Here is a 24,678-nt window from a genome sequence, read left to right on the forward strand (position 1 = left end):
ATGATGTTAACTGCGGCCTTATCATATATGGACTTTATTATGTTGAGGTATGTTTTTCTATATCCAATTTGCTGTGATTTTTTTAAAATTTGTACCTCTTCCTTCACCTGTTTCACCCTCTTACCACCCTCTCCCCTCTGGCAATCACCAGTTTGTTCTCTGTATTTATGAGTCTGTTTCTGTTTGTTGTTGTTTATTTGTTTTGTTTTTTAGATTTTACATAAAAGTGAAATCATCCGGTATTTCTTTTTCATCCTTTATCATGAAAGGATATTGAATTTAAAAAAAAATGCTTTTTCTGCATCTAGTGAAATGATCATATGATTTTCATCTTTCATTCTATTAGTGTGATGTATCCATGTATTGATTTGCATATGTTGAGCCATCCTTGTATCCCTAGGATGAATCCCACTTGTTTATGTTGTATATTCCTTTTAATGTGCTGTTGAATTCAGTTTGCTTGTCTTTTCTTGAGAATTATTACATCTATATTCATCAGTGATATGGCTTGTAGTTTTCTTTCCTCATAGTGTTCTCATCTGGATTTGGCATCAGGGTAATGCTGACCTTGTGAAGTAAGTTTGAGAATATTCCCTCCTATTCAATTTTTAAGAAGAGTTTGAGAAGAATTGGCATTATTCTTGAAATATTTTATAGAATTCACCAGTGAAGTCATCTGGTCCTGGGCTTTTCTTTGTTGGTAGTTTTTTTTTTTTTTTTTTTTTTAATTTTTTTTTTTTCAACGTTTTTTATTTATTTTTGGGACAGAGAGAGACAGAGCATGAACGGGGGAGGGGCAGAGAGAGAGGGAGACATAGAATCGGAAACAGGCTCCAGGCTCCGAGCCATCAGCCCAGAGCCTGACGCGGGGCTCGAACTCACGGACCGCGAGATCGTGACCTGGCTGAAGTCGGACGCTTAACCGACTGCGCCACCCAGGCGCCCCTGTTGGTAGTTTTTTGATTACTGGTGAAATCTGCTTACTCCTTATTGGTATGTTCAGATTTTCTATTTTTACTTCTTCATGATTCAAGTCTGGTGAATTGTATGTTGGTATGATTTTACCCATTTCTTCTAGGTTGTCCCATTTGTTGGTATAAATTGTTCACAGTATTCTCTTATGAATCCTTTGTATTTCTGTAGTATCTTTTGTAATGTCTCCTCTCTTGGATTTATTTATTTGAGTCCTCTTCATTTTTTTCTTTGTTAGTCTAGCTAAATATTTGTCACTTGTCAATTTTATTCATCTTTTAAGGTGAGCAACTCTTTTGTTATTATTTTCTACTGTTTTCCTACTTTCTCCTATTTTTTCTCTTATTTTTGTTGTAATCTTTATTATTTCCTTCCTTCTCCTAACCGGGTCTGCATTTAAGTGGAGCTGCTGGGTAGGCTTTCTGGTTGAGCAGGGCTGAGGGCCACGTTCCTTGGCAGGGTGGTGACATTGGTTGAATTCCTTGAAACGATGGGGCTGCAGGCCCGAAATTGCTTTGCAATTTCTCCTGGTTGGGTGAGGTCTTAGGCTGTCCTCCTCAATTTGCTGGCGCAATGGGTGGACTCTGTTTAGGTGGAATTATAGGCTAGGTTTCATGGTTGGACAGGGCCTCAGGCTTTGCTCTGCAATCAGGTGGGGCTGTAGTCGAGGCTTTGCAATCAGGTAGACTGTGGGGCTAGCTGTACTCTGCTGTTGGGTGATGTCATTGGGTGTGGCTTTCTGGCTGGGTCCTCTAGCTGTACCTCATAATTGGGTGGGGCTAGAGACTGGGCTCCCTTGTCACATGCGGCAGCAGTTCAATCTGTGATTGAACTATGGATGTCATGGCTGGGCTCTCTGCCCAGACAAGGCCACAGGTTGTGTTCTGTGATTGGCAGGGCTGTATGTAAGGCTTCACTGACAGTTGGGATTGTAGGCTGTATTCTTCAGATGGGCGACACTGAGGCTACACTGTTTAGGCTGCTTGTTTATTTGGGGACAGAGGCTATGCTCAATAATTAGGTAGGACTGATGGCTTGGATCTCTGCCAGGGTGACCCTAAGGATGTGTTCTATAGCTACAGGTCAGTTGTGGCCATGTTTCCCATAGGGGTGGAACTGGAGACTTGGGTGAGCAGTCGAGTGGGATTGGGAATTTGCTCCGCTGCTTGGGAAGAATGTAGGATGTGCTTCATGGCTGTTGGGCATTTATGGTCATGCTACCTGGGGGTGTGGGATTGAAGACCATGCTCTACAGTTGGGCAGGATTACGAATTTTCTCCTCTGTCCATACAGGGCTGTAGAATGGACTTGACAACTAGTATGGTCCTTTGGCTGAGGATCCAAACCAGGCAGAACTGCCAAATGAGCTCCCTAGCCAGATGGGACCCCTGGCTTGGCTTTGCAGAAGGTCAGAGCCAGTGGCAGGGAGTTTTGCTCGAGCGCTACTGTAAGTAGGGATGTGGTCTGTCAAGATCTGAGTCCCAGTTATAGTAGGCCTCACCGCCCCCTCCTCTGTCTCTATCTGGTCCCAAGTGCTTGAGCTCCTCATATGCCCCCATTGATCCCTGTGAGGTGAGACCTGAGTGAGCTTTTTGTGAAGTGTCCTGCAACACTGGAGAAGTTGTATGTCCCCCCTTGAATTTGCTTTTTCCCACTGGAGAAACTATAGGCCCAGGAGGCCCAATCCTGGTGGCACTGTGCTGGTCTGGGGGAGGGAAAGAGGCCATTCAGTCAAGTGGTAGTTTCTCCCCTTTTCCCCTCTAATGTGGTACTTCTCAGTTTCTGTTGTCCAGGGCAGGTACTTTAGCCTCACTCATGGATTCTGGAATTTTCATAGTAGGGTCTTGCATTTCCTCCACCCTTGTGGAGATTCACAGGAAACACCAAAAACTTTGAGGAGTCTTTCAATGAGAAGAGAGTTTAGCTTCATATTAGCACAGTGCTCACATTTTGAGCACTGACCCTTTTTTCTCTCTGTAAATAGTGATTTTAAAGTTTGGAAAATGCTTTAGGGATTGATTAACCAGGCTCATTTGAATGCTGGATCTTTTATAACTAGGTCCCATGGCTTCGAATATAGTCTACTCGTCACTTTGATCTTCTAAGAGGCATCTTTTTGTGTAAGTGCTCAAACTCTTGTTTTCTTACATAGAAGTAAATATGTAATTATGGGTGGCAAGTAAATCAGTCCAGTGAGTGGATTCATTGGAATGACTTAGATTCTTCTTAGGTATTCTGTTGACAACATCATATATTTGGCTTGTTCTAGGGGTTCCAATGCTTTGGACCCTGAATCTTCTCGCTGTAAACCAGTTCTCTTCCAGTATATTTTAGACTTGTGATAAGGAGTGGAACATCTCTGTGAAGGAGCAATTTCTTCGTTTCCAATAACATCACCCTGAGACTTTCATCAACGTGGAGACATTTCAACATTTTCTCAAGGGTCATGTGGGGAAATATTATGGAAGTTATGTTCACTGATTATTTTGTGACATACCTGGAAATGTCTTTCAATCTTTACCTTCTATAAATATTTAGCAAATACTGGAGTATCTTGAGGGCATTTGTCTTAACATGTATTACTCTCATGTAATGTGAATCCTCAAGATGAGAATAGATCATGAACAAGTGATCTGATCCTAACCCAGACAATACCCTCAACTCTGATCTCCACTTGAATAATTCAAGTGACAGAGGACTGAGGAAGACAGTCTATTTAATAAAGTATCTAATTGTTAGAAAGTTTTCATTTATATTGATTCATAATTCATCTCCCTGTAACTTCCACCCAGTAGTTTTATCGCTGGCATCTGGGGCTGCCTAAGAAGACATTTCATTCCTCTTTTCCTTGGGAGTTATGTAGGATTTGCAAAGGCCACTCTCCAATTCTCTTTAGTGTCTTCTCTTTTTCAGCCCGATGACCTCAAATGTCCTTTGTATTTTGTCCAGTGACTTCTTGCCAAACTATAGAGATTGTCTGCATGAATTTTTTGTTTGTGATCATTAGTCTTGATTTGCCTCTCAGGACAAAATTAAGTATATCTGGGAAGATGCAGTTGGGGCACTATAGAAAGATCTTCTTTATTGAGACACTGAAAGTCTTCTGTAAGGTTATATTGAACCACTGGGCTCACAGCTAAGATCTCTAGTATTTCATTTTGTACCATAGCTGCTCATTGAGACACATCTTCTCCATCCTATCCTTAGGAAGGTGTTCACTTCTTTCTGCTAAGATTTGGTGCACAATCCTTGTCCATTGCTCTGCTTTGAGAATTTGCTCCTTTCATCCAACTTAGTGGGGGGGTTTTTGTTTGTTTTATTTTGTTTCATCTATAAAATAGATCACTATAGAATACCAATTTAGAAGATATTAATATCTTCTAAAAATTATTCATGTTTATTTTGAGAGAGAGAGAGCGAGCGCACATGTGAGTGGGGCAGAGGGAGGGAGCGAGGGAGAGCGAGAATCCCAAGCATGCTCTGCACTGACAGCAGGGCTTGGTCTCATGAACCGTGAGATCATGACTCACGAAACTGAACTGAAATCGAGAGTTTGATGCTTAACCGACTCAGTCACCCAGGTACCCCATGATATTAATATCTTTGATTGATCAAATGATTAATGAAAACATTAAATCTGAAATTTTATAATGGTATTTTTTTCTTTTACACTAGTTGAAAGTATGACAAGATGGTCACATAGAGCTTTTCAGTGTGTCAATGGTTTTTTTAATGTGTCAGTGGTTTTTATTCTGTTTTATGAGATTCTATAGGAATTGTGTTAATAATTCTAATGGTGTATGTATCTTGGACTGTTAATAACTATTCAATGTAATACCTCAAAGTGCTAATCACTCATTAGGCTTTAGAAGTTAAATATTGAACTTCTAAAAACTAAATGAGAATGAGTATGTCTAATATTTATTAACAAGGATGTCAAGAAGCATAATTGTTTGGAATCCAACTTTTTAAAATAAAAGGCATGCTGAGTGAAATTTATAGTGTCCTTACCAGGCTGTTAATCTTTTTTTGGTAAAATGTAAATTTGAAAACCATCTTGATGGCCTTCATGATAAGTTTTTCATTTATAATTCCTTAAGTTTCTCAAATAAGTTAGGTGGAGAGGGCTTGGTGAAAGACTGAATGGTAATTATGCTTATAGTTTGGATCAGATGGATGCTGAGAAAAATAGCATGTTATTATGGCTTTCACTTTTATTGTCTTCAAAATAGAAAAGTTTTTCGCATATGAGCCACAAGAAGAGGACTGACAGCAAACTGTTTAATATACCTTAGCTCACTTTTTAGATTTTTTTTAATGTTTATTTTTTAGACAGCATGAGCAGGGGAGGGGCAGAGAGGAGAACAGAAGATTTGAAATGGACTCTGAGCTGACAGCAGTGAGCCTGATGGGGGGCTTGAACTCATGAATCATGAGATCCTGACTTGAGCCGAAGTTGGACTCTCAACCATCCACTTCGTCCACCTAGGTGCCCCAACTCTAGCTCATGTTTTAAAACATAAGATCTTCTCAAGTTTTAGGATGGGGGTTAAGTTGTTGTATACTAGTAATAAGTGAATCAGATCACGTTGCTTCCCTGCTTAAATCCTCCAATGACTTCTCGTAAACAAGAAATAGAAGATTGACTTGGAAGGAGCTGATAGGATCTGCCCTTGCTTTCTTCTCTGACTTTGTTGTCTCCCCTCTGCCACAACCACACTGCTTTCTTTCCTTCAAACACAATGGGTCCATTTTGCCCAAAGACTTTGCACCAGCTGCCATTAATGATCTCCCTGTAGACTCTAGAGTCTAGAGTTTTCAGTGACCTTTTTCTTCTCGTGTTTCAGGTGTTGGCTCAAAAACCACCTCCTCAGTGAAGCACTTCCTGACTACTTTATCAAAATAACTCTTCTTTCCTCCTCAGTTGCTCTTTATCATACTACTTATTTTCCTCAAGTCTCTTAGCATTACTGGTAGCCATCTTGTTTTATTTATTTATTAACCAAAGACTACAAAATTCCATGTGGGTGGGGAGTTTTCCTTAGTGATTGCCATAGACCTTATGCCTGGCACATAATAGGCAAACAACAGATCTTTGTTCAATACATTAGTCAATTCTCAGTTATGTGGAATTAGTGTCTACTACTTCTTGCTGTTTTTCTGGTTCCTTTCAGTTAGAGCAACAATAAAATGGAGAGAAGTCAGAAATAAAACAAATGTGGGCATTATCAATAAGTTTACAGAAACAAATCCTGACTCTCAGATGATGATCTTTTCGCCTATTTTAAGAGAAACTAGAGCCATTAGACAGGAGTTTCCTCAATATTCCATCTCTGGGCTTGCAAATTAATACCTGCAACTTTCCTCTAAAAGTTCAAAAAAGTGCTGCTAATTCTCTTTGAGGGTAATTCTACCACATGAGTTCCAACTTTTTCTGGGATCTTGGCCCATTGAATATCCCTCCTGTCTCTTGTTTCTGCAACCACATCCTCTCTATTTGCTCTTTTTCACCAACATGTCAACATACTCAAGACAACTCCATCTTTTAGAACACATTCTTTTAAATTTCTCTTCCATTTCCCCTATCTTTTTACATCCCATCTGTTGCCACGCTATTTGGAATTGTTGTCTACACTTCTTTCTCTGCTTCATCTATTCACTTTCCTACCTACTGCCTTCTAGTTTCTGACCAAGGCTACCAAGAGCCTCCTTGTTGCTAAGTCCATTGATGCTTCTCAATCTTTATCTTTCTTGATCTCTTGACAGCATTATCTATATCTTTAATCTGGAAATATTTTCTTATATTCATCTCCATAAAATTACAGTCTCATAGTTTTCCTCTGATGTCTATGGCTACCCTGGGTCCTTTATTGCATCTAACTCTAAAATGTTGATATGTCATGGAGAATCTGTTCTGCACTGTAATCTTTGCTTATTCTGTGTACACTCCCCAGATGATCTGATTCACTCTCATAATTTTACTTCCAACTAAATATTGCTGATTCCCAAATCCAAACTTATATCTTACATTCTGATATCTTCTATCAATTTATATTCCTGTTGACCTACTTGACCTATCTGTTTAGATTTTTCATAAGCAGCTCAACATGCAAGACAATGGATTGGTCATCTTCCTTAGCACACCAGAATTGGTTTTTATGTTTTCTTAGTGAGTGGGACCACTTAACCATCCAAACTCAAGTCTGCAAGTTATTGATGATTTCTTTCTTTTTTTTTTTCAGCTTACTTATTGTGAGAAAAAGAGCCTGTGTACGTGCGTGAGCAGAGGAGTGCAGGGAGAGAAGGAGAGGAAGGATCCCATGCAGGCTCTGTGCTGTTAATGTTGAGTCCAAAGTGGGGCTTGATCTCAGGAACTCAGCTGAAATCCAGTGCTTGACTCACTGAGCCACCCAGGTGCCCTGGGAAGCCATCTTTGATTTCTTACCTTCTGCCCTCAACATCTACTCATTCTCCCTGTCCTGTTGAGTCTAACTTCCCAACTTCTCAGAAGCCCACCTACCATCTTTATTTCCATTCCTGCCATCCCAAGTCAAGCCATTATATTCTTTGGAATGGGATTACTGAAACATCAGTTTACCACTCTTCCTATTTCCAGTCTAAAGCCTCCAATATATTCTGCTTATTGATTTCAGGATAATCTTTCTAAAACATTTTACTTTTAAAAGGCTGTTGGAGCACCTGCATGGCTCAGTCAGTTAAACGTCCAACTCTTGATCTCAGCTCTGGTCTTGATCTCAGCTCCAGTCTTGATCTCAGCTCCGGTCTTGATCTCAGCTCCGGTCTTGATCTCAGCTCCTGTCTTGATCTCAGCTCTGGTCTTGATCTCAGCTCTAGTCTTGATCTCAGGGTCCTGAGTCCCGACCCTGCATTAGGCTCTGCTTTAGGTGTGGAGTATACTCCTTTTAATGGCTTCATTTGGTCTCAGCATGTTTATGAATTCCTGAATGATCTTACTCTTCACTATCTTCTCTCTTGTAATTCTATCTTATATTTTATATTCCAGCCAAAGTTTCTTCTGGCTTCTGGAACGTACTGTGCACTACCTCTCCTTTTTCCTGTACACCTTTTCTTAGGGCAGCAACATCTCCTGGGCTTAGCTTAGCATTTCTACTGGGAATTGGCATATATTCTATAATGTAGGTTGCGAGCAAGAGAAACGGACATTGGCTTATATACTAATAAGGAATTGTTTGGAAGGGCACAGAAACAAATGAACAGCTAAAACTCAGGACCTTGGAGGGACAGGAATGAAGGCAACTCCAGGAATTTAAGTGATAGGGGCCAGTGTATTGTCTCTTGAAGATTCTACCAATGAAAAAATTCCAGCTATTTTTGATCTGTGACACTCTACTCAGGATTAATATTTCTGGGAGAAAATATCTGATGGTTGGTCTAGCTTGGGTCACAGATCCACTCCATAAGCAGAGGGCTGCCTTCAGAAATTAATGGGAGACTCCCTTAACCACAGGGAAACAGAGTTCTCCAAAAGGAAATTAGGTGCTAGCACTCAAAATGAGGGAAAAGAATGCTGGGCAGGCAAAAACAGCAGATGACCACTGTAGCAGTGATTCCTCATCCCTCAAATTTTAAGTTGGTGTCCTTTCCCCCCCCCCACTCTCAACATTGCCACCTGTTTTTCCCTTTTTTTAAGTTCTCTGTGGGCTTCTCACTTGTTCGTTCTCCTAGTGGGTGATTGGTTTTGTTAACACCGTGACTGACGCTTAGCAGGTAATCTGTAATCATTCCTTTAATATAGGATGGAAAGAGTAGACAGATTTAAGTAGATGTATGAAACATGCTCTGATGTGGCCTTTGTGGCTAGTTGGCTTGTGTTAGATAATTTTAAAACATGAAATTGGAAGTTTTGAAAAGACCATCAATGCCAAGTAAATACAAATCCATATGAACATAATATTGTGTAGAATCTAACTTCTTGAGGGTAGAGGAAGCATTCCTTTTTATAGCTCAAGGAATGCTTAGTACAAAATTTGCACTAAGAATTCTCTGAACAGGCATTTATTGAATTAAGTCTTTCCATGAACATTTCTTTTGTATCTGTTGTAGTAACATGTTAATCTTGAGTATACCCTAATGTTTTTCTTCTTTTTTTCCCCTCTTTGTGTGTATGTGCTGCTTCAGTTTTTAATACCACTAATGGCTTTGAAATGGGACATTGACTCAGAATTAGTGACAATCAAGTGTTAATGGTCCTTGCCTCTGTGGCCTATCAGTAACTCATCTTAGGTGATCATTAGTTCCCAGAAAATAAGCTGGATCAGGCTTTTCCAAAATGTGGCCATTTAGAAAAGATTCCTAATTGTCATTGGAACCTCTCACTCATCTTTCATTGCTTTTTCTATTTTTACATCATCTTGGCTTGTGCTTTTGACTGAGGGGGAGAGATCTGTGCAAGTTACAGTGGGTAGTTAATGAAGGGAATAAAACAAAAGGAAGAGAAATAGAATAAAATATTCAAACTGAATTCACATACACCATAATAAAATCATGGGCCCTAATTGCCATAAACGACCTTAGAGATTATCTAATTAAACCTCCTCATTTCTTGTTTTATAAATGAGGAAATTGAGACCCAGGGAGGCTGAGTGACTTTCCCAAGGTCTGTAAAAGAAAAAACAAGCTGCATGCTAATGACCATTCACTTCTCTAAGCATTTCTGAAGACTTTGTTATTGTGCCTCAACCACAGACTCATCTTGTTGACTAAGTTTGCGAGAAAGCGTGGCAGTGAGTGAAAGCAAATCAAAATTTCCGTACAAAAATCATCGGTACATTTTAAACTTGTTGTTCTGTGATGATCTGGAGATTGTTGTCTTCAACAGACAGTGAGTGGTAAATAAAGAAAAAACCAGCAGAACGGACTAAAAATGGGAAATGACATCACTGGGATCAGCCAATATGCATTTTCTCCTGGAAAGTATTCTGTGAGCCTAATTATGATGCATCCAACCAGGGCTTAGCAGAGAATCAGTTATAGAGATGCTAAATTCCTTCTTGGAGAGGCAAGTAATCCTTAATCTGTTTGCCTTGCATCGATTTTGTAAGGTACTGTTTCTAGATCTGTTTGTTCTCAGTTTCTGCTTCAGGAATGATCCTTCCTCTTCCCCTGCTCTGTTCTGTATCAGAGAGGGTGGACCACTTCTGGGCTGCATTTTCCAACGTCCCTTGTTAACTGGACTGGGTCTCCACGACCTGGCTCCTAGCAATTTGTGAACATCAACTGTTCAATGTTCAGAATCCTGCAAATTGGTTAACACTAGTTAACATGATCATTAAACATGAAGTTATCAAATCTTACAGTTAAATAAGTTTAAGAGCAAAGGTAATGCATATCTGCCAAACTTATTATTTCAAATGATTTTATTACTTTTGGACTGTTCCTTCTCTTGAAGTTCTCTGGGAGACACAATAATGCTAGCAGTTGTGCCTCTTTTCCCAGCTTTGCGTTCAGTGACTGCACAAGTGACTCAAGATTGGCCAGGTGAGAGTATTTACACCATGGACAGCGGCAAGTGGCACAAGCCAGGGTATTTTTTTGAGAGTCCGCAGTTAACTTGCTGTTTTTTTCAGCTGCATTTGGTTAATGGGAGGCACCCACGGGATTTTAAAGGCAGGGGAGAGAGAAGTCAGGGTTTTTCATCTCTCTTTCTGTGGCCTCCTGGAGTTGTACCTCTTCTGGAGGATGCTGGCAGTTTCCTGCTGGTGCTCATCTCTGGGTTGCTTCATTGTCCACTGTTTGCCATTGAGTTTCTCAGCAGTTCTATGCTCCGCATGGAATTTCTTTGGCTTGAAATACTTGAATGGCTTCCTTTTTCCTGATCACATCTCGTCAGATACAGCAAACTTATTTAAACAGGTGTCTTCTGTTTTCAGTAGCATTTTTATGTCAGAGCTTAATAATTTAGAATAATATACAGCATTAGACATGGGAGCGTCTCTCTTCATTCAGGTGAAGGACTAAAGACCCAGAAGGAATAAATAATTTGTCCAAGGACTCATGGGAAGTTGGTGAAAGGCAATACATGCTTCCCCAGCATATGCTGAGATCTGTGAGCCACACATTAGTATTTTTAACTAGAGCTGACATAAATGTATTGGAATTGCTAAATTCCTCCTGTACTTTCTTGAGAAATGATTTTTTCCCCACTCAAATAAAATAAGCCAACATCAACTTTTGACTTGATAGCTCATATGTTGCCGTTATTTAGTTATTGTTTTTGTTTTGTTTGTTTTGTTTTTATGATGCCATGGTGGCTAAATGAAGCCCAGAATGAGAAATTTGGTAAAATCTGTATGATTTTAAAATACTGAATTGATTTCCAAAAACTGAATTGACAGCCAGCAAGGTGTTTTGCTGTCTTAGGGAAATAGCCAATTGGTTCTCTATTTATGAAGGTCCATTAATTTATTTCCTTTATTGGCCTAAATCCACACACTTCTATGGGACACACAGGGAGGAAGATGCCAGGGAAGGACCATCTCCCCCACTTTCTTTATGGATTTGAATAATATAAAGAAAATGGATTTTATTTAGGGAATGGCTGAATGGTTTTATATTCATCTTCTAAGGAGACCCTGATTTTCAAATTCTGATGAATTGGCTTAGATTATAAACACTGTTCATGGAACTTTATATCTTGTAGGTATCTTAGTGCTCTGCTGTTAAAATATGAAAGAAAGGGTACTGATTAAATTTTCCTACACAGATACATTTACATTAATGCATGATGATTAATTATAAGTTAATGCGCTCATTCACAAAAATATTTGAAGGTGGCATGATAAGGCTGAATGGATAACCCGGCACAGCCCCTTATTAACATGATCAAAAGCCAGATGTGAGGCGGTGTAACACGTTTTCTGGTGGCGTGCTGGCAAGCCAAACTGGCTTTTTCCAAAGTGTCATACTCACCTTGGGCCACAAGATGCCGCTCGTTAATCCGTTATGATTTAGGTCTTTTGTTACAAGCCAGAGGGACATTTCCTTTTATTTTACATGCTTTCCAATTACATATTAAAACTCAGAGTGGGTGGGTTGGGGGAGGAGGATACCCCTACCCTGAAGGCACTTTGTAACCTGTGTGTGGGAAATCAATGAATAATTTCTTTAAGATACACAAATTCAGGCTGAGAATTCAGACACTGTAGAATTACTGCACCCCTCAGTTTCTGTGCTTGTGTGTGTAAATGTCTACACCCAGCCTGCCATCCACCCAACCTTTTCTGTTTAGTCACCAGCACCACCTGCCCCTGAATGAAATAATTTCCTGCTGGCCCCTGCTAGCAACACACAAAACAACCTATTTATGTAGTTATTCAAAATGTCAAAGGATTATCTTAAAACGAAAACACAGAATCAGTTTTCTGTGTTTCAGGCAGCAATTAAGTAGTCACAACATGGCAGTCCATAGATGAATGCTCTGGAAATTATCATTTGCAAAGGTAATCACTGGAAGAAGATAATTTTATTTCCTAAGTCCTTGTTTTAAGCCTGAAAACAAAATCATGGCATGCAGATTCTGTTTGATAAAGATGGCTGTGGTCCTTGGCTTTCACATCAAATTTGTCTTGATTTTAAGTTACGTTTTTTATATTTTGAAGTAAGATGAAAGTAAAGCTTTTTTGATTATGTGCGTGTGTATTTATGTACATATACGTGTGTGTGTATACATATATATGTATACACACACACATTAATGACTAGTATCTAAAAAAAGACTTACGACCATAAGACAAGGGTGGCCACATGATCAAGAAACATTCTCTGGGAACTAGAAGGGTCAGATTTACACAAGGAGCAGCTATATAATGAAATCTCCTCCTTAAACATCTCATCATAAGATTATCTTGCCCTTCTCTGGTATTAATGTGGCAATGATAGAGATGATTTGGCCTCTAGAGGAAAGAGACTGCTTATGGTGACATGATTTGAGGGATGTCAAGAAATAATCCTTCAAATATTGAGTCCTTAGCAGTCACTTTTATTTTAGTATGAGTTGTTTTTCAGATACTTTGGTCTCAGTTGGCTGAGTATAGGGTTTTAGGAAGTAGAGATTGATGATCAAGAAAAACAAACAATTGTGGTTTATATACACAATGGAGTACTACGTGGCAATGAGAAAGAATGAAATATGGCCCTTTGTAGCAACATGGATGGAACTGGAGAGTGTGATGCTAAGTGAAATAAGCCATACAGAGAAAGACAGATACCATATGTTTTCACTCTTATGTGGATCCTGAGAAACTTAACAGGAACCCATGAGGGAGGGGAAGGAAAAAAAAAGAGAGAGGTTAGAGTGGGAGAGAGCCAAAGCATAAGAGACTCTTAAAAACTGAGAATAAACTGAGGGCTGATGGGGGGTGGGAGGGAGGGGAGTGTGGGTGATGGGTATTGAAGAGGGCATCTTTTGGGATGAGCACTGGGTGTTGTATGGAAACCAATCTGACAATAAATTTCATATATTAAAAAAAAAAAGAAAAACAAACGGAGGGGGAGAAGAGCAAAAATAGGTGGCAGAAAGGGGATGAGAATGATCTAGAAGTGGAAATGAGAAAGTGCTGTAAGAAAAGCCCTACCTGCTGCATTGTTTTTCCTGCAGTTCATCCTTAAGGCTGAATCAACTTGATGGTGAGAGCATCTAGTTAAGGCAATAAAAAATGAACACAGAAGCTTGTGGTCTGCTGAGTCCTATAGCCATTTGCATTTTATATCCGCTTTCCCATTTTATATCATTTTATATTAATACCTGGCTCATTATATCACTGGCAGATGCATCACATTCCTGTCTTCATTCTCCTTCATTTGTTCTTTCTTGAAAATCATCCATTCAACAACTAATCATCTTGTACTTACCATACACAAGGTACTGGTGAGATACAGCAGATAGGAGATGAAAATCTCATAGTTGTTGAATATACAAGGAGAAACTCATTACAATTGTGATGCAGAAAAACTCATTTTTTTTCCCCTTAAAAATATCCTAACCCATGTAGAGGGAGTGTTAAGTTTGGTTTTAATTGGGCATAAGGCTTTATTTGTTATAAAGATGTTACAGTAAAAACAACAACAACAACAACAACAAAACCCAGCTTCTTTAAACCAGTGGTTTCCAAACATTCGTGTGCACGGGATCCCCCGAGAATTTTGTTAAAATGAAGATTCTTATTCAGTAGGTCTAGTGTCACACATGAAATGGTGTATTTCTAACAAGTTCTTGGGTGAAGTTGCTGGTCTGGGGGCCACACATGGGGTGAGAAGGCTTTAACTGGACGTACTGTGGGGTGACTGGATACCCAGAAAGAGAGCTGTTTCTTAAGGTGAAATGAGTCTCTTCAACATCAAAGAGGAAGGAGACAAAAGGCGTTAAGATAAGCCTCTATAGAATAGGACAGGAGGATCTCTTTATGATGATTCCTTGGCTGTCACCTGCCTCTTTGCAGGTTTTCAGGATCAGATAGACGTACAGCACACTGGGATACAGGTTTTCTCCTACGAGAGACACAAATCATTGACTGCATCATTGTTTTGAAACATCACAACCAAAATGGCTTTTATGTTCCAAGAAGAGGGAGAAGGAGAAGAAGAAGAAGGCAACGCTTTTGAAGGGAAAAAATAGTTTTCCGATAACCCCCATTAACTACAGGGGTCATTGTGGGCACAATGAATGGAATTAGAAATCTGCTAAAAGCTGCAGTATATGGTACGCGGTGACTGACAAGCCTTTCGCTGAGTAGTTACAAATGGGACTAATGGTTTAAACTTGTTAGTCATTGTCAGAGGCTCTGATCCTTGAGTCAGCCATGGAAGCTATGGCAGAAATCGATAAGGCACCACTTTCTGCAGTGAACTGCTAGACCATATAGATTGCCTGGAGGGAAATGCCGAGCTCCCTCCCAGGCTGCCAGATGAAAGCAGGCAGCTAAATCTGCGGGAAGATTGACCACACTGCTCGGGGCAATTAGGCCTTTCACCACTTTGAACGATGATTATAAATGGGGGAGAGGCTTGGGAGAGTGAAGGGGAAGACAGCTAGGCATGACAAACTGGAGGCCGGAAGCCATTTTGGGGAGCCTCGTCAGTTTCATGGTCACTGAGGGCATTTTTTTCCCCCTTTCCCTTGTTCAGATTGTTATACGATGAATGTTCTGGGGCTGCTGCTTTCTTTCCTTTTTTTTTTTTTTTTTTCTTTTATTTTTCTTTAGAAGCCGGAGAGGGAGGACAGGCAGTGAGAACAACACTTGGTTGATGATAAACTGTAAACTACAGCTGAACTCCATTAATCCGTCCAATCCCCAAAGCCTGGGGCCTGAGAGCATGTCGGAGGATGGCTTCCTGTTGGACACATTTCAAAACAATCACATCCCATTGTTCAGTGCCTTTTTGGGTAGAGCCCTGTGAGGGTGCCAAAGTCATCAGCGAAAGAAAGTGCATGTTCACGCAACAATTACAGACAAGCTGCAGATTATCAGCAGGCTGCAAGGGGCGAGGTGCTGAGGCCCATTTGGCAGAGGAGCTCTGTATCTGATGCACGCAAAGCTGCACCCAGCATTAATACTATGAGCGGCCAAGTGCTCTATGGCTGCCCAGGCTGCGGGAAGCCAGATGTGCAAGAGAAAAGCAACTACGGGAGATGTGCAAGGCTTTGCCCTGGTTCCCTGCCTAAAGGCAGGACAGCTCAGCCTTATACTGAAGTGTTTGGCCTCTTTCTCCTTCATCAACCTGGCATTGCTGCTCAAATTTCAATGGGGGACCCATCTCCTTTCCATTCCTCTTGTTGCTGAATCCCGTTCCCTTTCTAGTATTGGCTTCATGATTGATTTGTTTGAATTGTTTTCTCCTTCTAACTAGGCCCTGGCTCCCATTTTACTGTTGACTTTAAGGTATACTGTAAACCATGTTCTGCTAAGTATTGTTTAACTGTCAAATGGTTGGGGAGGCAAGATGTTGTGGGAATAATCTCCAGTTGCTACTCTGTGGGAGGGCTGTCTTTCAGAGGTTCTTGGACCATTTCATCACTGTGGTAAATCCAGCCCTTGGTGGAGAGTGTTGAAAAGTCCTCTTTTTGAAGTTTGCTGGGCTTCTGGCAGCTGGGAAAAGGTTTTCCTCTGAAAGATGTGTAGGTCAAGAATTGAAATCCCGATCGTCATGAGAAGAGACTATTTGGAGGGTGTGAATGCTGCAGGTCCTTAATGGAAGTGATCTCTTCTGTGGGAGGGCTGTTCAGGAGATTTTTTGTTGTCATTTTCTGTTGTGTGGAAAGAGCTTGCTTGGGCTCTAAAGGGCTAGATAACCGGGCATTTCTTTGCTCATCCTTAATTCGCCAAACATCAATGGGACATTAGTCATATGCCAGAGAGCTTAGCCTGGGTGGCTCCCAGGCAGACAGGAATGTTCGCGTTGCTTACCTACCTGCGATCCCATAAGGATGGACCAGCCACTCATGAATACAAAGGGGAATTATAACTACTACCCACACCTTAATCATAATCATAAGTGAAATAAAATGAAACAATTTGTTTGATTTGGAAGATTCTTTTATACAGTAAGTTGAATATGACCTTCCCCAACCTCCTTTATGGCATAAAAAGAGAATTATTTTTGCAAATCCAGTACATTTAAAAGAAGATATTAACTCTTTTAAGCAGCAGGGAATTATCAGTTGCTTTAAAAAAAAAAAAAGACTTAATCAGAAGACTATTAGGTTATGGAAAAATTTACAGAATTCAGAAAACCTTAGTCTTAGGAACATCTTTGCTTTAATAATAGTTCTTTTAGCTATGGTTCTTCTTAAGTTCTAATTCTACTGAGGATGACAGTGTGGCATTCTAGAGTACTAGGCTGGAAGGTGGGAGACGTGAATTTTAGTTCCGATTCTACCTCTCGCCATTGTGGTAGGCACATGTGTCCATCTCTTTGCCCTTCTTTCTTCACTTGTAAAATGGAGGATTTAATCAATCCTAAGGTCCTGTGGTTGGCAGAATAGTGGCCCCCCAAAGAGTCTACATCTTAATCCCAGGAACCTGTGCATATGTTATGTTCTCTGGTTGTAAGGGACTTCACAGCTGTGATTAAATGAAGGTTCTCAAACTAGGGAGATGATTCTGGATTATCTGGGTGAGCCCAATATAATTACAAGGGTCTTTAGAATCTGGAAAAAGGAGGCAAAAGAGTCAGAGAAGGAGAATGGAAGCAAGTTCTGGAAGTATGCAATGTGAGGACTCAACTTGCTATTTGTGGCTTTGGAGATGGATGGAGGAATATGGGCAGCCTTGGGAAGATGGAAAAAGCAAGGAGGTGACTTCTCCTTTAGAGTTTCCAGAAGAAATGCAGTTCTGCAGATGTCTTGCTTTTAGCCCAATGACACTCATTTTGGATTCTGACCTCCAGAGCTGTAAGACAATGAATTTACATTGCTTTAAAGCTGCTGAATATTTGGTAATTTGTTACAGCAGCAATAGGAAACTAATATAGATCCCTTTCAGCAATAACCTTCATGAAACTCTGAACACATAGCATATGGAGGGTCATTGGAAAATCCCGAAACAGGTAGTAATATGCAAAAAAGATGGCTACTCACATTGATTTGAGGGTTGACTGAAAATACAGCATATAGTATCAAAAACCACTAAGGAAGGAAATTAGGATACTAGAACCCATGAAAAAGGAGAGGGATGGAAAAGATCTTTGTGGAGTAGGAAGTATACTTTGACATTTGCATAAAGTTGGGTCATTTTAAACAGCTCTAAGTATTTTTTTCTTTTCCTTTGATTGGCAGAGTGGAGAATGTTAATAGCCATGGCTTTAGAAGAAATGGAATTTTAGAATTAAATGGGACCATTGAGATTGATCTCCTTGTAATGAATGTCAGAACGCATTCTTAACCTCCCTGAAAAATGCTAGAATATTGCTAGTGGGGCAGCTATTGCCACTTCATGGGGCAGACCCTTCTGTTGTTGGACAACCCTAATTCTTAAGAAATTTTCTTATACAAAACCAATTCTATCTTCCCCTAATGCCCACCTTTTGATCTTGGATTCTTTATGTGAATTTTCAATGTTCAGATCTCAAGATGAACACATCTGTTAGTGAAGGGGACATGGGTGTGGGCTTTGGGGCAAAGGTCACACCAGAGAGAGAGGGGTCAAAATCCCAAATCATGTGCATGTAGGCATAGGCATTCAGGGGTGTGTGTGTGTGTGTGTGTGTGTGTGTGTGTCTTTAGAAGTACTAAAAAGACAACTATGAACTATTTTACAAGCATTTTTACTGCTATTCCTAGTAGCACCAACAGTGCTAGCTCATAGTAGGCACTTAATATTAGCTAGCTCAACGAATACATGAATGACAACGAAGGACACCAGTGGTAAGTAAATTAGCAATTATGAAAAAAAAAAACAACTTGAATAACCAGTTCAGATTCATTAAATGGGGAACAAGACAGACTTTGAATATAAGGAAAGCTTTTGCTTTCTTTTTCCTCCCTGATTTCAAAGACTGCGAGCAGCACCCTGTTAATATCTTCAAAGAGACTTCCTGCTTTCCACTGGCACTGTAGGTGATATGCAGGAGTCCATGTATGCTTTTTATTTTTGAGGAAACCTGTGAGGTCACTGGGAAACCGGGAGATCATTGCCTCTCACCGAAGAGTAAGCAGCACTTTTTCCTCCCAGGCAAATCTAATGAAATCACGTGGGTAGCTGTAACCTCTCGGTAACACAGGATGTGGAGGTTACTTTGGGCCTTGAACAATTAATCAGTGTTATGGCAGAGCAGCTCGAATATGGAAATTCTAAAGGTCCCACATGTTGATAAATGGCCAATTTATGCTAAGATCCATCAAGTGTGTTGAGGCATTTGGAGTTATCACTGCACAATCATGACATGGTCATTATCAGACCGCAAATCGTCCAAAGAAATGACATGCCTCAGGAAGCAAGATTTGCGGGCAGAGCCTGCCTCTTTCTAAACTCAGTGTGAGGTCGGCTTGCTGTAAACGGAGCCATACAGCATGTAGATTAGCTCATGTGTGGCAGCTGCATGGCGGAAAGCAATTATAACACAGAGGCAACTCCACGCGCAGGAACTAGCACCTCCTGAAATATGATCACCTCCGCTTCACTACCGAGGGAGATGCCAAACTGAAATACACACACAGCCATAATGGAAGAGACCTGAATATATTATAGCAGGGAGGGGAAGAGCTGGGGTAGAAGTTGGCAGAGGCTGTTGCTGACAACTCCTTGTGCTCCTCTGAACTCTGAAATGGGATTCCCTTAGTGATACCACAGTCCACTATTTCCTTTGTTTTACCTGGAGAACCTTACAGTGAGGGCATTATGGTTTTCTTTGTTGACTGTACTCGATGTGACCGTTGCTTCCTTCCCATTGTCATATCCTCTTCCTAGAGGACCCTTATCTCAGAAGGGAGTGGGCACTGGGCCAGGAGGACAGGCCCAGTGGATTGTGTGATTGTTCAACACTGGACCCAGGCTGGACCAAGCTGACTCTGTCTCCCATAGCTCAAAGCCTTGTTCAGTATTTGGACGTAAGGGTGGTGTCAAGACGGGCCTGGGGTGGTCCTTGCTGCCATGTGCTCAGTGAAGCAGGAGCAGCTAGTCTGCTGAGACTGAGAAGCAGCCCAGTAGATCCATCCACATGTGACACAGAAATGGGCTGGTCTAGAAGAGATGATTCAGTCAGCTTTTGACATCCCATTTCTTAGTCTCTCGTGAGGCCCTGCGATAATTTCTTCTCTTAGTTTCTCTCAGATATTCGCATATTCTTTCACAAATGCTCCTTTTATTCTACTTTGTGTTTCTGTGGCTTTGATTAAATGACACCTGCCCCCAATTTTGAGCACTTACCAGGTACCAGGATTTGTTTTGGTGATTTAGATGCATCAGCTTATTCAATGCTCTCACCAACATTCACAGGTAGATGTGGTTATTTCATTTTTTTTTTTCATGAAGAATAGGCTTAGAAAGGTTAGATAATATCTCCAAAGTCACACAGTTGATAAGTGGGGGAAGTGGTGATTTCTATTGAAGTTACATTTGCATTGAAATTGATTTTACATTTTCTGTGAAATCATTAAACCACCTACTATATAGTAAATGATTTATGCTATAATTTGAGAACAGAATCTATGTTGAATTACTGAATCAACTTGGGAATATGACTAGAAACCAAATCATCTTTATTTAAAAAGCTAACATTACCTATGTTTACTTGAGGGTTGAAAACTTGCACAAGCCTGAAGGAAAATAGGCTACGTATAAGGATTTTTCAGGGGAGAGGGAAGGAGGAAAAGTTTTGAAGTGTTACCTAGACTTTTTATAGCCTATTCCTATTTATAGCTTGCTGATGTATCAACTCTGTGATGCTGAAAAGGGTGAAAGAGGCCATTGGATGTTTCGCAAATCACTCATCTTAGGATCTTAGATGGAGAAGATAACCAGAGATAATTAGATTAACATTATTTTACCTAAATCAAAGGGTTCTGATAGTCCTCTTTCCTGGTTTCATCCTTCTTTTCAGAATAAGGAGATAGACATGTTCCTTAATTTGTAACATTGAGAATCTTTATCCTCTTTAATTTTTATTTTGCCCTTCCCCCTGACTTTAGCTTTCCTTACCATGAAGACATTCATGAATGTGGATTCCGTGTCTTATGACCGTTACTACCCTTCACGTGTTCACTATTCCAGGCAAATGAATCATTGGGAGCTCTTCATTCATGTGTGTGCTTGATCTGCCCTGTTTGGTGCTTCCTGCCTTTCAACCATGTCACTCTCCATTCTAAACAAATAGTAGAATGTCTTTTAAGACTCAGTTGAGTGTTACTCCTTTAGGATGAAACTTTCATTGACTACCGCAGATTTCAAGCAACACGATCCTCGTTTGAACACCCATAATATTCTAACTATACCACTGTAAGGATCCATAATAATAAAACCTAGGTATTATAGTAATTTCTGTCCATGCCTTCTCATTTCTGTCACTTCCCATTCTGAATCAATAGTACCTGTCCTTCAAGACTCAGTTGAGCATTACTCCTTTAGAATGAAACTTTCATTGATTACCACAGATTGCAAGCAACATGATCCTCATTTGAACACCCGTAATATTCTAACTATCCACTGTAAGGATCCTTAACAATAAAAACCTAGAATTATAGTAATTTCTGCCCATGCCTTGTCATTCCTGCACTGTAAGCCACTTGAAGGCAGGGTGAATTTTAATCTGTTTATTCTCCCTACCACAGAGCACCTTTCATGAAGTAAGTATTCAATAAATAGCTGTTGAATTAATAAATAAATGAGTAGACAAATCCTTTAGGTGGGTTAATTTTAATGTTGCTCTGGTATTTGTATTTCTTCTTTCCTGAAATGCTAAGATACAGCGTTCACATTTGTCACACTGTGTACACTTTAGTTTTATCCCAATACGTGTTTTTTAATATGATTCGTTGAGGGAGAATAAACAGTGAATTGCCTACTCTTCAGTATTACCTGTTTCTTAATTGTGTAGAAGCAGCTTTGGTCAAACAGGCTCTATAGGCTGGGGTTGCTGGCTGCTATATTGATGTGATATGTGGAGTATATTAGACAAGGTGCTTAGCTCTCATTAATAGGAAACCCCGGCTGAACTGGCTTAAACAAAAGGGCAAATTATTAATATACTTTACAAGAAGTCTAGAGGGGGCGGGTAGCTCCCTGATCAGTTAAATTGGCGTCAGTTCCATCAAAGACCTAGATTCTTATTCTTAGATTGTTGCTTTTGTTCTCATAATAGCTAAAATCTTCATGATTTTTGTTGTTCTAGGAATCATATACAGGCACAATAATATCCAATGGGAAAAGAGAACAGGTATTTCTTTGAGTACTTCTGTCAGCAGTAAAGCCTGTTGTGGAAGCTCTGTAGCAATCTCCTCCTTGTTTCTTATTAGCCGGATTTCAGTTACATGACTATTCCTACACCACTTTTGGTAAAGGCATTGGGATTGCCATAATTGGATTAGACTTTGAGGATTTACTTCTGATTTTGAAATAGGATCTCCATCAGGTTTGGAGGGTGTGTAGCTCAATGAAATTAGGCTTCTATTGTCAAAGACAAAATGTGTAATGGCTTTTGGAAGGTAACACCAGCATTTGCCATATAAAGAATGAAAATATTCCTTTATATGTATATGGTTGGGGAGATGTGAGCAGTTTTGCCTCCATACCCAGGGGACATCTGGAGAAATTTATAGTGGTCACAACTTGGGAATTGGGAAGAGGCTGCTTCTGGCTTCTGGTGCATCTTAGAATGCTCAGAACAGCCCATCCCCTACCCTCCAGTAAAGAATTATCTGGCCCTAAATGTCAGTAGTGCTGAGGTTGAGAATCTTTGGCATGGATATACTTGCTCTCTGGGGCTGACACACTGTCTAAAAATCCTACTATTTATTTTTAGCAGCCCTTGAGACAGGACGACTGTTGATATACAGTATTTTACTTTGGAGGAATAATATACCAATAAATTATCATCCCATTAAAACCATAGTAAAACTATTTCCTCAAATTACCTGGTTGGCCATTTAAGCAGGACCACAGGGAAGTGAATGTGACAGGAAGTGAATTCTGACAATGAGACTCAAGTCCAAGAAAGAATGACTCCAGGAGACCAACCTGTGGCAGGTACAACCACTATTTCCTTTACTGAGCGCAGTACAAAAAAATGACCAAGGTCAGGAAAAGGGGGAGCAGTGCTACTTATTTCAGTGCCTACTACTGTAGCAGGCACTGCCATAGGAAATTTAGAGTACATGCAATAATTTTCCAGATGAGAAAATGGAGTTTCAGTGATGTTAAGAGAAGGGTTCAAAAATATTTTTAAAATGTTGTCTTCAAATTTCATATGAAGAGAATAATTTTCTCTCTACAGATTTTTTTTTCCCATTTCTGCATAAGTGAGGAAGGTTAGTTGACCTTATTGCTTGATAGGAATGTGAAATGTAACACGGAATTTTGAGACTGCTTACCTCCCTAAACAATATTTGCCATGCTTACTTTCCATTGTTTTACTTTCTTGTATTATCTGAAATTACAGCTGATTCTGTAGATCAATCTCCCAGATGATTAGAATATCATTTTCTTTCAAAACTGCAGCCATGCATTACTTATTTTGTATTTTATATAGCTTCTAGCACAGTGGGCTGCACATATAGATGTAATGAACATTTCTTATTATTTTTTGGTTGTCCAGCTTCTAATTCCCCTTTGTATCATGGGAGAATCCACCATTGTCTTCAAATGTAGAGCTCTCTCTCCCACCAGGAATGCTGACAGATTTCATACTCTCCCTTTCCCTGCCCTCTGGTCACCAGGGCAAAGGGTATATGACCTAAGCATCACAAATGTGATGCTTTACTATTGGATGTTGTACTATAGATGTTGTGGAAGCCAAGGATTCCAGATGGAGTCGTTGTAAGATGGAAGCTGGAAGATGTAGAGGTCCTTAAGACACTGGTTGGAGAAGAGCTTTCTGAGAGAATTTCACACTCCACACTGACCAGGTGACCTGTCAAGCCAGTAAGATTTCAGGAATTATTTGTTACTACAATATAGCCAAGTCTATTCGGACTAATGACTAACAAAAAAAGGACTAATAAAAGTGCTTGAAAGAGAAGTGAAGTAGGGTAGTGAAGAGTAATGAGCAACAGTTTTATAGTCCAACAGGACTATTTGGGACTCCAGTCCTACCACTTACTAATTGAATGACTTTCAACATTAGTTGAAGGGAACCTAGACAGAAGTACACAGCGTTTTTTCATATGAGAGGAAGAAAGGGGATATATGGATCCAGGGACACTCGAATGAGATAAATCCTATTTAAGTCTAAGCTCTTTTGGTTCTCATACAAACTAATCTCTTGTGCACCTGGATGACACAAGCTTTTTTTTAACAAAAGGCCTTACTCATATTTTCATGAGCTGAAATGTCATGCTTCAAGTCTGGCAGCAGGAGGTAATGATTCCACAGTTCCTAGGATGATCTTGAGCCTTTCCTTTTCTCATCTATCACTCCCCTGCACTTGCTGCAGAACCCTCAGGTGGTTGCCCAGTTGGTTATTCAGATTTAAGCGTTATTGACTGTTGCCCCCTCATTTTGCATTCTAAAAGCATCACGATGGAAATCCAGTGTTAGATGACTTGAAACTAGCATTACACAGACATTATTCTTTTGTGCCAAAGAGCTTACTCTAATATAATGTCCAATCTTCCCACAATTATCACATTTCTTTTCCCTGTTGAGCACTCTCATGCATTTTTGCCAAGTGGTTACAGAACCACAGTGGAAACAGTTATGGTCTCTGGTGGTCAGATTTGCAAATTCATCCCAAATCCATTGCATAACCCATATACGTGCTTCGTGTATGCATAAAGCCTACTGTTGTGCCAAAAAGGTAAGTGGGTTATTCTGCGATGCCCTCTTTGCCCTTAGTCGTACTGCAATGGGATTGTGGTACACTGGACTTGAACTCCCAACAGCTCCAGTTGCTGCCTGCTGCCTCAATGAATTTTATATTAGCAGGCAAACAAAACACTCAACCAAGTGAAAGGAATTCATAATGCCAAGGCTTCCTAGGATCAGAATGGGCGGTGTGTCTTCCAAAGAAGGATTGTGG

At 40.2% G+C, this 24,678-nt stretch overlaps 1 protein-coding gene across 1 annotated transcript in view; it reads right to left on the minus strand.

The window, feature by feature from the left end:
* The window catches only part of LOC122204529 (60S ribosomal protein L36a-like), a 161,365-nt gene that overhangs the window by 85,715 nt on the left and 50,972 nt on the right, over positions 1-24,678 (minus strand). The gene's annotated exons all lie outside the window — the stretch shown is intronic.

This window comes from Panthera leo, chromosome D4 (assembly GCF_018350215.1).
Source record: "Panthera leo isolate Ple1 chromosome D4, P.leo_Ple1_pat1.1, whole genome shotgun sequence".
Lineage (NCBI taxonomy): Eukaryota > Metazoa > Chordata > Mammalia > Carnivora > Felidae > Panthera > Panthera leo.